Below are 11,100 nucleotides of genomic sequence, written 5' to 3'. Positions count from 1 at the left end.
GTGACCGTGGGAAAGTCAGCTCTCGGAAGTTGAACCAATTCCAAAGCAGGCCACCAGGGGAGAGGTGCCTGCCAACGGCACGTCCAGCAGCTGGAGGCGAAGTTCTTCCATCCTAAAGAAGGTGGCTCATCACAGCATCCTTTGCAGCTTGTAATCGCGTAAACACTGACTTTTGATCTCACTAGAATTTGTGCTATAAGTGAGAAAAGAAATGTGTGTGGTTTTGCGCACGTGTGAGATTGAGGAATGTCAAAAATAAAATCTTCTCTTTGCGTGTTTGGAAGCCAATAGATTAGACCTCAGATGTTATTTAAAAAGTTAAAACAAAAAAAAAATCTATAAAATCGGCTGTGCAAATTGTGTAATTTACTCAGGTATTCCTATCTTCCCCTTCTTAAAGATGCCGCTTTGTCTACCCACCAGGATAATGTTTATATTTCTAAAAATGTTTTCAATAATTTTTTAATGATAAAAGCATTTTTGCATCTAATCTATAAATTTTCATTTTGCTGGACAGAAAGCTAAATCACCAATTCAGAGCTAGACACTGGGCAACCTTTGTGGCAGTAAAGATAGAACAAATTAAATCTGATATATTTAGAAGGAATTGGTTGCCTCTTTCTTAACAAAGAAAGATAACGGGCAATTGAAAATTATTTGACATCTTTCAAATTGCTTTCACATCTTCAGTTCTTACAGTAATCATCCAGTGTTAGTAGAGCAGATAATATTATCCCCACTTAATGGATGAAGTAATTGAGGCTCCAGAGGAGCTGTGTTTTACCAATGAAATCTGCATATAAATACTGGACAATAATGTAATTATAAATAGATTTACTTTGTTTCAGTCGATTATCTTGAATTTAAAAAAAAACTGCTAATAAAAAGAAATTGTTAAATGTTAAATTGTGTTACATGGCAGATTTTTTTTTCTACCCGGGGTTTTCTAGGGTAGTCTTTGACAGACAAACTTGTTTTAGAATAATTTCTTCAGGCTTGAAGAACATCATGTCAATACCCAGAAGAATTCACTCTGCCTTTTAAAAGATCTAAACTGTCTGAACTGTCAAAAAGCAAATGGTGGAATTAGACAATTCCATTCCTATTGGCAAGTGAGATATAATTTGTGTTAAAGATCGCTGGTTGTAAGTTTAGACACTTTAAAGTGAGATGGAAGTGTTTGGGTAGGTGGAGGAGGCTCCCAAGGGTAGCCTTGGAGTTGCATACAGCGGTGTGCATGCTCGAGTGCTGGGGAGGGATTGGAAAAGATCTTAGTTCCACTCTATAAAGCACTCTTCTACTTAGGATTCTCTGAACTCATTCCGCTTCTCATCATTCAGTCCATTTATATTTTTACATTGTGGAATGACTACAGACTACTTTGGCTCTTCACTTTTGCTGTAATCCAAAGTACCCCCTTTTTAAAAAGCCTTCTTTAAATAACATAAAATTCCATCTGAACAAGTACTTACTAAGTGCATTGATAGCAGGTCCTCACTGTTTACTAAACACTTATTGAGCAGCTTGCTAAGTTTGAACCTTCTAAACAAGCGTTTACTGCACTGAAGCCTGATATTACTGCCCATAGACCTTTTGCAGCTCTTACATAAAAAATTAAATTTGGGACAGGGGTGGAAGGTAGGGGAGATGCAATATTTTTGTAAATTTAGGTTTGGGTTTTTATAATAAATCAATTTATTTTTAAAATAGTTGATTCAGGGCGCCTGGGTGGCTCAGTTAGTTAAGCATCTGCCTTCGGCTCAGGTCATGATCCCAGGGTGCTGGGATCAAGACCCGCATTGGGCTCACTGCTCAGCGGGAAGCCTGCTTCGCTTCTCCCTCTCCCACTCCCCCTGCTTGTGTTCCCTCTCTTGCTGTGTCTCTCTCTGTCAAATAAATAAATAAAATCTTAAAAAAAACCCCAAAAACTGGTAGCAGAAACTTAATTTGGGTATTAAGAATCATGAACTCAGGGCGCCTGGGTGGCTCAGTCGTTGGGCGTCTGCCTTCGGCTCAGGTCATGATCCCATGGTCCTGGGATCAAGTCCTGAGTTGGGGGTTGGGCTCCCTGCTCAGCAGGGAGCCTGCTTCTCCGTCTCCTGCCACTCTCCCTGCTTGTGCTCACTCTCTCCCTCTCTCTGACAAATAAATAAATACAATCTTTAAAAAAATTCAGTAGGACAAAAGAGGCATCAGTGAAAACAGTCTCTTCTCACCCCTGTCCTAGAGCTACTAGTTTGCCTCTCCAGATGAAACCAATTTCTTGTGTTCCCCCTTCCAGAGATGCTCTCTACACATCCAAGTCTACACAAATGGTAGCTTACTACATGCTTCTTACACACATACTCCTTCTGCAATCCATATCATAATGTAATAGAGCTACAAATTTTGTTTTCCAATGCTTAGATAGTATTATCAGGTTGTTTCTGATATTTTGCTATTATGAGCAATGCTGTAATATAGCTTTCTTCATGTCTACATTTTTACTACGCTTGGAAATTATTTTGGAGTAAGGGGTGAAGTAGGGATACAAATTTGGTTTTTTCTGGGTAGTTATCAAGTCCTAACACGATCTGTTGAATAATTCATGTTTACCATTGATTTGAAATTCCACCTTTATCACATACAAAAATTTTATAGGTGTTTGAGTAAGCTTCTGGAATTTCTATTCTGTTTTATTTATACCACTCTGGGGCTGTTCCTCTTATTATTTTTTCAGAGTTTCCCTGACCTTTATTGCTTGTTTATTTTTTCATGTGACCTATGGAAAAAAGTTATAGATTGTCTATTTCCCCCAAAACTTCAAGTGACTGCTGAGGACTTGGGGCATGGCTAATGTCCCTAAGAAGCCAAATTTTTAGTTTTCTTTAATTTTAATGAAAACTTAAGTAGTTACATGTGGCTAGTGGCTACATGTTGGACAGAGCAGTTCTCGCAGATTCTTGTTTGTATATAGAAAGATTATTGATTTCTGAACACTAATTTTGTACTGAGCCACCTTACTCAATTTTTTCATTCTTCTTTTTTTTAATTGAGCTACAGTTTACACATATTGGTTAACATTAATTTCAGGTGTCTGACATAATAATTCAATAAGTTTATATGTTACGCCATGCTCACCACAAGTGTGGCTGCCGTCTGTCACCATATAACGCTAGTACAATACCACTGACTGTATTCCTTATGCTGCACCTTTCCTCCCTGCCATTTACTCATTCCATAAATGGAAGCCTGTATCTCCCACTCCCATTCACTCATTTTGCCCATCCCCCTGTTTTCCTCCCCTCTGGAAACCATCATTTGTAACAGTCCCTTGTGTATATATACTTCATCTTTATCCATTCATCTATCAGTAGACACTTGGGTTGCTTCCATATCTTGGCTATTATAAATAATGATGCAATAAACACAGGGCTGCATATATCTCTTCAAATTAGAGTTTTCTTTTTCTTCGGGTAAATACCCAGTAGTGGGATTACTGGATTGTGTGGTATTTCTATTTTTAATTTTTTGAGGAATTGCCATATCGTTTTCCATGTTGGCTGCACCCAGTTCTTCTATTATTTAGAATTATTTCTTGGTTGATTCTCTTGGGTCTTTCAAGGAATGCAATTATATAATCTGAAAGTGATCATTTTAACTCTTTCCTTCCAGTTAATACAACTTTTACTTATTTTTGTCTTTTAGGTTTCTGGAAACAGTGGTACATTGACAACTTCATGATATTAATTAATTAATTCAACAAATATTAATTGTCTTCTAAATATTAGATACTGCAGAACACAAAATAATTGAGACATATTTGTTACCTTCAAGAATTTGTAGTGTGGTGATAGGACTATCTCATAGGGAAGTATAATACAGTATAATAAAACTTATGATATAGATATGCAAGAGTTTTGACTGGCACAATGGCATGAAAGTACCTTAAGTGTGTGTGTGTGTGTGTGTGTGTGCATATAAGCAAGAGAAGACTTTTGGAAAGAGCATGCCTAGGTCACGTCTTAAAGAATGAGTTGGAATTAATCAGATGAGAGGTGGAAGAGGATCCGAAGAAGACATCCAGATGGCAGACACATGAAAAGATGCTCAACATCTCTCATCATCACTAATGCAGATCAAAACTACAATGAGAGATCACCTCACACTAGTTAGAATGGCTACAATAAAAAAGACAAGAAATAACAAGTGTTGGTGAGGATGTGGAGAAAAAGGAAGACTCATACACTGTTGGTGGGAATGTAAATTGGTACAGCCACTGTGGAAAACAGTATGGAGGTTCCTCAAGAAATTAAAAATGGGGGGGTGCCTGGGTGGCTCAGTCAGTTAAGCATCTGCCTTTGGTTCAGGTCATGATCTCAGGATCCTGGGATGGAGTCTTGCATTGGGCTCCCTGCTCAGTCGGGAGTCTGATTCTCCCTCTCCCTCCAACCCTCCTCACCACTTGTGCTCTCTCTCTCTCTGTATCAAATAAAAAAATAAAATCTTAAAAAAAAAGAAATTAAAAATGGAAATATCGTACAATCCAATAATCCCACTACTGGGTATTTACCCAAAGAAAATGAAAACACGAATTCTAAAAAAATATATGTACCCCTATGTTTATTGCAGCATTATTTACAGCAGCCAGGATATGGAAGCAACCTAAGTGTTTATCCATAAATGAATGGATAAAGATGTGGTATATAGACACACACACACACACACACCACAGAGGAATATTACTTGGCCATAAAAAAAGAAGAATGAGATCTTGCCATTTGCAACAACATGGATCGACTTAGAAGGCATTATGCTAAGTGAAATAAGTCAAAGACAAATACCATATGAGTTCACTTATATGTGGAATCTAAAAATCAAAATAAACTAAAAGCAGAAACAGACCCATAAATTCAGAGAACAAATGATGGTTCCAGAGGGGAGGGGGGTGGAAGATGGGCCAAATGAGTGAATGAGAATAGGAGATACGGGCCTCCAGTTATGAAATGAGTAAGTCACGGGGATGAAAGGTATAGCACAGGGAATATAGTCAGTGGTATTGAAATAGGGTTGCATGGTAGCAGACCAAAGCTCCACTTGTAGTGAGCATAGCCTAACATATGAACTTGTTGAATGGCTGTGTTATACACCTGAAACTAATGTAACATTGTGTGTCAACTATATTTCAATTAAAAAAGAAGAAGAGATACAGATTTCAGAATGAGACAGTAACTTACCTATAAAGTAAATATTTTAATATTGTTTTTCTTTTGACTTATTAAAAAGGTTATAGGCATTTGCTCCAATATGTATATAACCTATTGATCAAGCATATTTTGAAACTTCATTTGTGTTTGGAGAGTGTGAGGGTTTTCATAAAAATAATGCGTGATAAAAATAAAAATGTTATTTTCGACTGATGTTTAAGTTGCCTGCCTATAATGGTGGCCATACAATTCAGCTGTTAGACTAATTCCAAAGTTAATTCCAATTTCAGGTTAATTCTGTAGTAGTTCTAGTTTCTTTGCTAGTAATTATTTCATACTGGCAGTTCATTGAGCTTCAAAATGTATAATCCTTTCCTAGTGGAAGTGCTCCCATACCAAGGCTTTTATGTCCCATACAGAGCCAACGGGATAAGTTTAAATTCCCTTTGAAAGTCTTAGTTAAACTGTTTCTTCTAGAAATGTTGAAATTCTAATTAATCACTGTCACGGGGGAAAAAAGTATGTTGAAACTCTTTGATACAAAAATGCTACTTCTTTCTGGATTGTGATTATATTACCTGGATTATGATTATAAAAGCTCCAGTGTTATATAAGCTCTAGGTCAAGACAGCAAGTTGCCAAATGATCAATTTATCAAGTTATATACATCCACTTTGTTTATACTAATGCTCATAGTTTATACCAGTTTATATTTTGCTGAGACCTCACTGTTTAATGCATTTGGATAATGGGCACAACATCAATATTAAGAGTTTTGTAAATGTCCACTAAATAGAAGCATAAAAGTCCATGGAATAGATTGAAAAATGGTAAATATGTATCAAATTTGGTGAGTTAATCTCACGTTTCTTAATAGTGATCTTTCTGCACCATGTTGAACGTTTTGCCCTTACTGAAAACTAGGTCTTTTTCCTCTGTAAATTATTTTTTTTTCTTAAAGATTTTATTTATTTATTTGACAGAGAGAGACACAGCAAGAGAGGGAACACAGCAGAGGGAGTGGGAGAGGGAGAAGCAGGCTTCCCGCAGAGCAGGGAGCCCGATGCGGGGCTCGATCCCAGGACCCTGGGATCATGCCTGAGCCGAAGGCAGATGCTTAATGACTGAGCCACCCAGGTGCCCCTTTCCTCTGTAAATTATTACCTATTAATGTTTCTTTTATTTTTTTATGGAAATGCTAATTTACCAGGCATTTCATTTTTTGGACTGGAACACTTCTGGAACATTCAGCTTCTATATAAAAATGGTGGGCTTACCCTAAAATGTAGTTGAAGCTGTTATGCATCTGAGAAGAGTGAATGAGGACAAAAATGTGAAATCACTTCAGGCCCAATGTCTTCATGTGCTACATGAAGCTCTTTAGCTCCCATTCAAAAAAGTAGACCAGTGACTCAAGAGTAGGAGGACAATGACTGGGGTATTTGTTGAGATAGGCTGTTATGCTTCATGAACTTTCTACCCCAAATTTTAATGGCTTAAAACAACAAAAGTTTTTAAAAGTTTTATTTTTTGCTCATGCTAATCATCCACTGGGTTGACAGAGGAATTCTACTAATCTTAGTCACTCAGGGACTCAAGCTGATAGAGCAGCCACCATTTTGAACATTGCTGGAGAGAAAAGAGAAGTCTGGAGAGTACCCACCTAGCAAACTCTGGCCCAAACACACGATACTTCCACTCACAGTGCATTGACTGGAATTAGGCACATGAGTACACCTCACCACAGGAGGGTCTGAGAGTAGAGAGAACTGGAAATATGTGGCAAACAACATTAGCGATTGCCACATTGTATTGAGAAGGTGTTGAATCACTTAGTTGTGCGCTGGAAGCTAATATTGCACTGCATGTTGGCTAAGTGGAATTTAAATAAAAACTTAAAAAAAAAAGTGTTGAAAGAGCAGTTTTGGCAAGAGCAGAGATGACCTCAGCGGAAATGGAAAAACAGTGTGAACAGTGCTGGGACACAGTGTTGGCTATTCCATGATTGTTCATACTTCTCCTTCCTCAAACCATTTTCTAATTCAATTCACTTCAACTCAATTAGGTTCAATTCAATAAACCTTTAAGAAATGCCTTACAGTGTGAAATACCTGGCTATACAAAAGTGGGCAGAAGCAAAACTGTAGGTCTCACTACTCTTTGAATGCTACACTGAGGCTACTCTGGGGGTCGCCTTGAGAAAAACTAACAAAGCTCTGACAACAAGCCAAAATCAGACCAAACTATATATAAACTTTTAGACTATAATAATAGTATGAACAGGTACTGAGTTAATTGGTATTTTTTTTTAAGTTAGATGCCTTCCTCATACCATTTACTAAAATATATTAGATACATTTGACAAATGACACCAAAGGCAAAAACCACAAAAGCAAAAATAGATAAATTAGACTTTATCAAAATAAAAAACGTTACTGCTTATAAGAAAACCATCAAGAACAAGAAAAGATAACTTACAGAATGGGAAAAGTTATTGACAAATCATATGTCTGATAAGGGATGTCTATCCAAAATAATTTAAAAAACCCTCAAATTCAGCAATAAAAAGAAAACCCAATTTTAAAATGAGCAAAAGATATGAATAGACATTTCTCCAAAAAAGTTTTATATATAAAGTAAGCACATGAAAAGATACTCAATATCATTAGTCAGTAGAGAAATGCAAATCAAAACTACAGTGAGATATCACTTCACACTCACTGGGATGGCTATAATAAGAAAGATAGACAATACCAACTGTTGACAAGGATGTAAATCAGACCCCTTATATATTGCTGGTGGGAATATGAAATGATGCAGCCACTTTGGAAAACAGTTTGACAGTTCCTCAAAAAGTTAAATACAGAAAAAAAATTAAATACAGAGTTACCGTATGACCCATTAGCTCTAGGGTATATATTCAAGCAAAATGAAAACACGTTCACACAAATACTTGTATATGAATGTTTATAGCAACATTTTTCATTCCCAAAATGAAAATAATCCAAAAGTCCACCAACTGATGAGTAAATAGACAAAATGTGATATGTCTACATATTGGAATATTATTTAGGCCTAAAAAGCAATAAGATATTGATACATTCATAAACCTTGAAAACATTTTGCTAAGTAAAAGAAGCCAGACACAAAAGGTCACATACTGTATGATTGCAGCAATACAAAATGTCCAGAAAAGACAAATTCATAGAGACAGAAAATAAATTAGTGGTTGCCAAGAGCTAAGAAGAGAGTGGAATGGGGTAGGACTGCTTATGGACGTGGGGTTGATGAAAAAGTTCTGGAACCTAGTGGTGATGGTTACACAGCTGTGTGAAAGAGGACACCAATTTTGTTAATAAAATACATACATCTACACCTGTATTTACATATACATGCGTCTAGATGGTGAGGTAACAAGTGATTTTTATTCTTTTTTTGTGTTTTTCTGTTTTCTCTCTCACCCCCACCACAGAGAACATACATTACCTTTGTAACTTAAAAATGCAAACCTCTTAAAGTCTGTTCAAATCAGATTCAAAAGCTGAGATCTTGCATTCCTCTAATAATCTTCTAAGTAACCCAATGCAGATTATATTCATATGAAATTCTAGAATAAACAAAACTCAATTGTGTTGGGGAAAATCTGAAGAATGGTTGGCTCTGGAGGGGTGGGAGCAGGGACTGATGGAGGACATGAGATAATTTTCTGGAGTGACAGAAATTATAGTACTGTGGTCTCTGTGTTGATAAGGTTGGGTTACACAGGTATATGTATTTGTCAAAACTCAAGGAATGTATAGGTAAGATTTGTGCATTTCATTATATATAAGTTTTACATTAAAAAAATCCATAAACAAATATTGAACTCAAGTCAATGTTAGGTATGCTTAAATATTTAGGGCAGGGGCGCCTGGGCGGCTCAGTTGGTTGAGCGACTGCCTTCGGCTCAGGTCATGATCCTGGAGTCCCTGGATCGAGTCCCGCATCGGGCTCCCTGCTCGGCAGGGAGTCTGCTTCTCCCTCTGACCCTGCCCCCTCTCATGTGCTTGCTCTCTCATTCTCTCTCTCTCAAATAAATAAATAAAATCTTAAAAAAAAATATTTAGGGCAAAATGTGCTTTGAGATATATATTTTAAAAATAAGGTAGATTAATGGATGAATAGAGATAATAGAGGGACAGATACGTGATAAAGGAAATATAGTAAAATTGCAATGGTAGAATATAGGTGGTGGATGTGTTTTATATTTGAAAATTTTCATCATAAAACATGGGGGAAGAAGAGACTCAATATAAAGATTTGACTATTTATTATCCTTTTGACTCCCCAAACTCCATTTTACTTTCCTCTTCTCCCAACATTAGGTATTTCCACTTGATTATGGAATTCAACTTCAGCCCCTACAAATCATGTTACTTCCCCTTGTTTTTAATAAGAATGGCATCATTCTTCTAGTTGTGAGCATTTCTCCGGATAAAAATCATGTTTCTTTCTCTCCTTTCTTTCATACCCTCTAATCCAGTTAAGCTCTAAATTCTGATTTTCACTTTATGATATCTCACTTCTTTTCCCATTAGCACCACCTTAATTCTGCACCAATTACCCGCCATTTCCATGAAGAAATAGACTGGTATAGCTAAGAAAAATAATTTGCGTGTAATTTGATGCTCTCTCTATTTTTACATGCATGCTATAAGATGGTTCTGAGAATACTGTATTATAATTTACTTTGCTATTATAAGTCTTAAAACTCCGAATTCCAGCCTTGCTTCCTTTTAGTTTGTATGTTAATGACTTAAAACCAGTTTGGGATGATTTAGATGCTTACATCCCTCACCCGTATCACAGAAATCAGAGAAATAAGGATTCTATACTATGATTGGCCTCTATAGACAACTGGTCCTGCTAAATGAACTCTGCTAAAATTGTCAGTTACCATCCTGGCAGATATCTGACACCAATTCTATCATGTTATTCTACAAGTCCATTTTGCAAAAAAATTTATCTTGGAAAATAGTTACCATTAGATACCCTATGGGTATTTTATTAACTTTTATTTTTTTCCCTGATGGCTATACTAGCAGGTCATTGGTAACATCGACCTTAAAATTTTCCTATGTTAAAATAATTGCAGTGAAGATGTTGTAATTTTGGGCTTCAGTTATCTGTGTATTTATCTATATATTGGAATGGAATGGAGTTTTATGAGGAAGAACTTGGCTCTGTCAAAAGCATTCCCACCCTCCCCACAGGCATATGGGATAGCCGTATTTTGGGAGGCTGCATTCTTTTTTTTTTTTTTTTTTTTGGCGCAGTAATTCTTTTTTTTTTTTTCTTAACATATAATGTACTATTTGCTTCAGGGTTACAGGTCTGTGATTCATCAGTCTTACATAATTCACAGCGCTCACCATAGCACATATCCTCCCCAGTGTCCATCACCCAGCCACCCCAACCCTCCCACCCCCTTCCACTCTAGCAACCCTCAGTTTGTTTCCTGAGATTAAGAGTCTCTTATGGTTTGTCTCTCTCTCTCTGGTTTTGTCTTGTTTCATTTTTCCCTCCCTTCCCCTATGATCCTCTGCTTTGTTTCTCAAATCCCACATATCAGTGAGATCATATGATAATTGTCTTTCTCTGATTGACTTATTTCGCTTAGCATAATACCCTCTAGTTCCATCCACATTGTTGCAAATGGCAAGATTTCCCTTTTTTGATGGCTGCCTAACATTCCACTGTATATATATACCACCTCTTCTTTATCCATTCATCTGTTGATGGACATCTAGGCTCTTTCCATAGTTTGGCTATTGTGGACACTGCTGCTATAAACAGTGGGGTGCACATGCCCATTCGGATCACTACATTTGTATCTTTGGGGTAAATACCCAGTAGTGTAATTGCTGGGTCATAG

The 11,100-nt window shown here is 36.8% G+C and overlaps 1 protein-coding gene across 1 annotated transcript in view; it reads right to left on the bottom strand.

Annotated features, from left to right (window-relative positions):
- QRSL1 (glutaminyl-tRNA amidotransferase subunit QRSL1) overlaps positions 1 to 11,100 on the bottom strand; it is a 53,132-nt gene that overhangs the window by 4,359 nt on the left and 37,673 nt on the right. The gene's annotated exons all lie outside the window — the stretch shown is intronic.

This window comes from Mirounga angustirostris, unplaced genomic scaffold (assembly GCF_029215605.1).
Source record: "Mirounga angustirostris isolate CCGP_5_RB_7025 unplaced genomic scaffold, mMirAng1.0.hap1 SCAF_8, whole genome shotgun sequence".
NCBI lineage: Eukaryota > Metazoa > Chordata > Mammalia > Carnivora > Phocidae > Mirounga > Mirounga angustirostris.
This window is presented reverse-complemented; position numbering and strand designations above follow the sequence as displayed.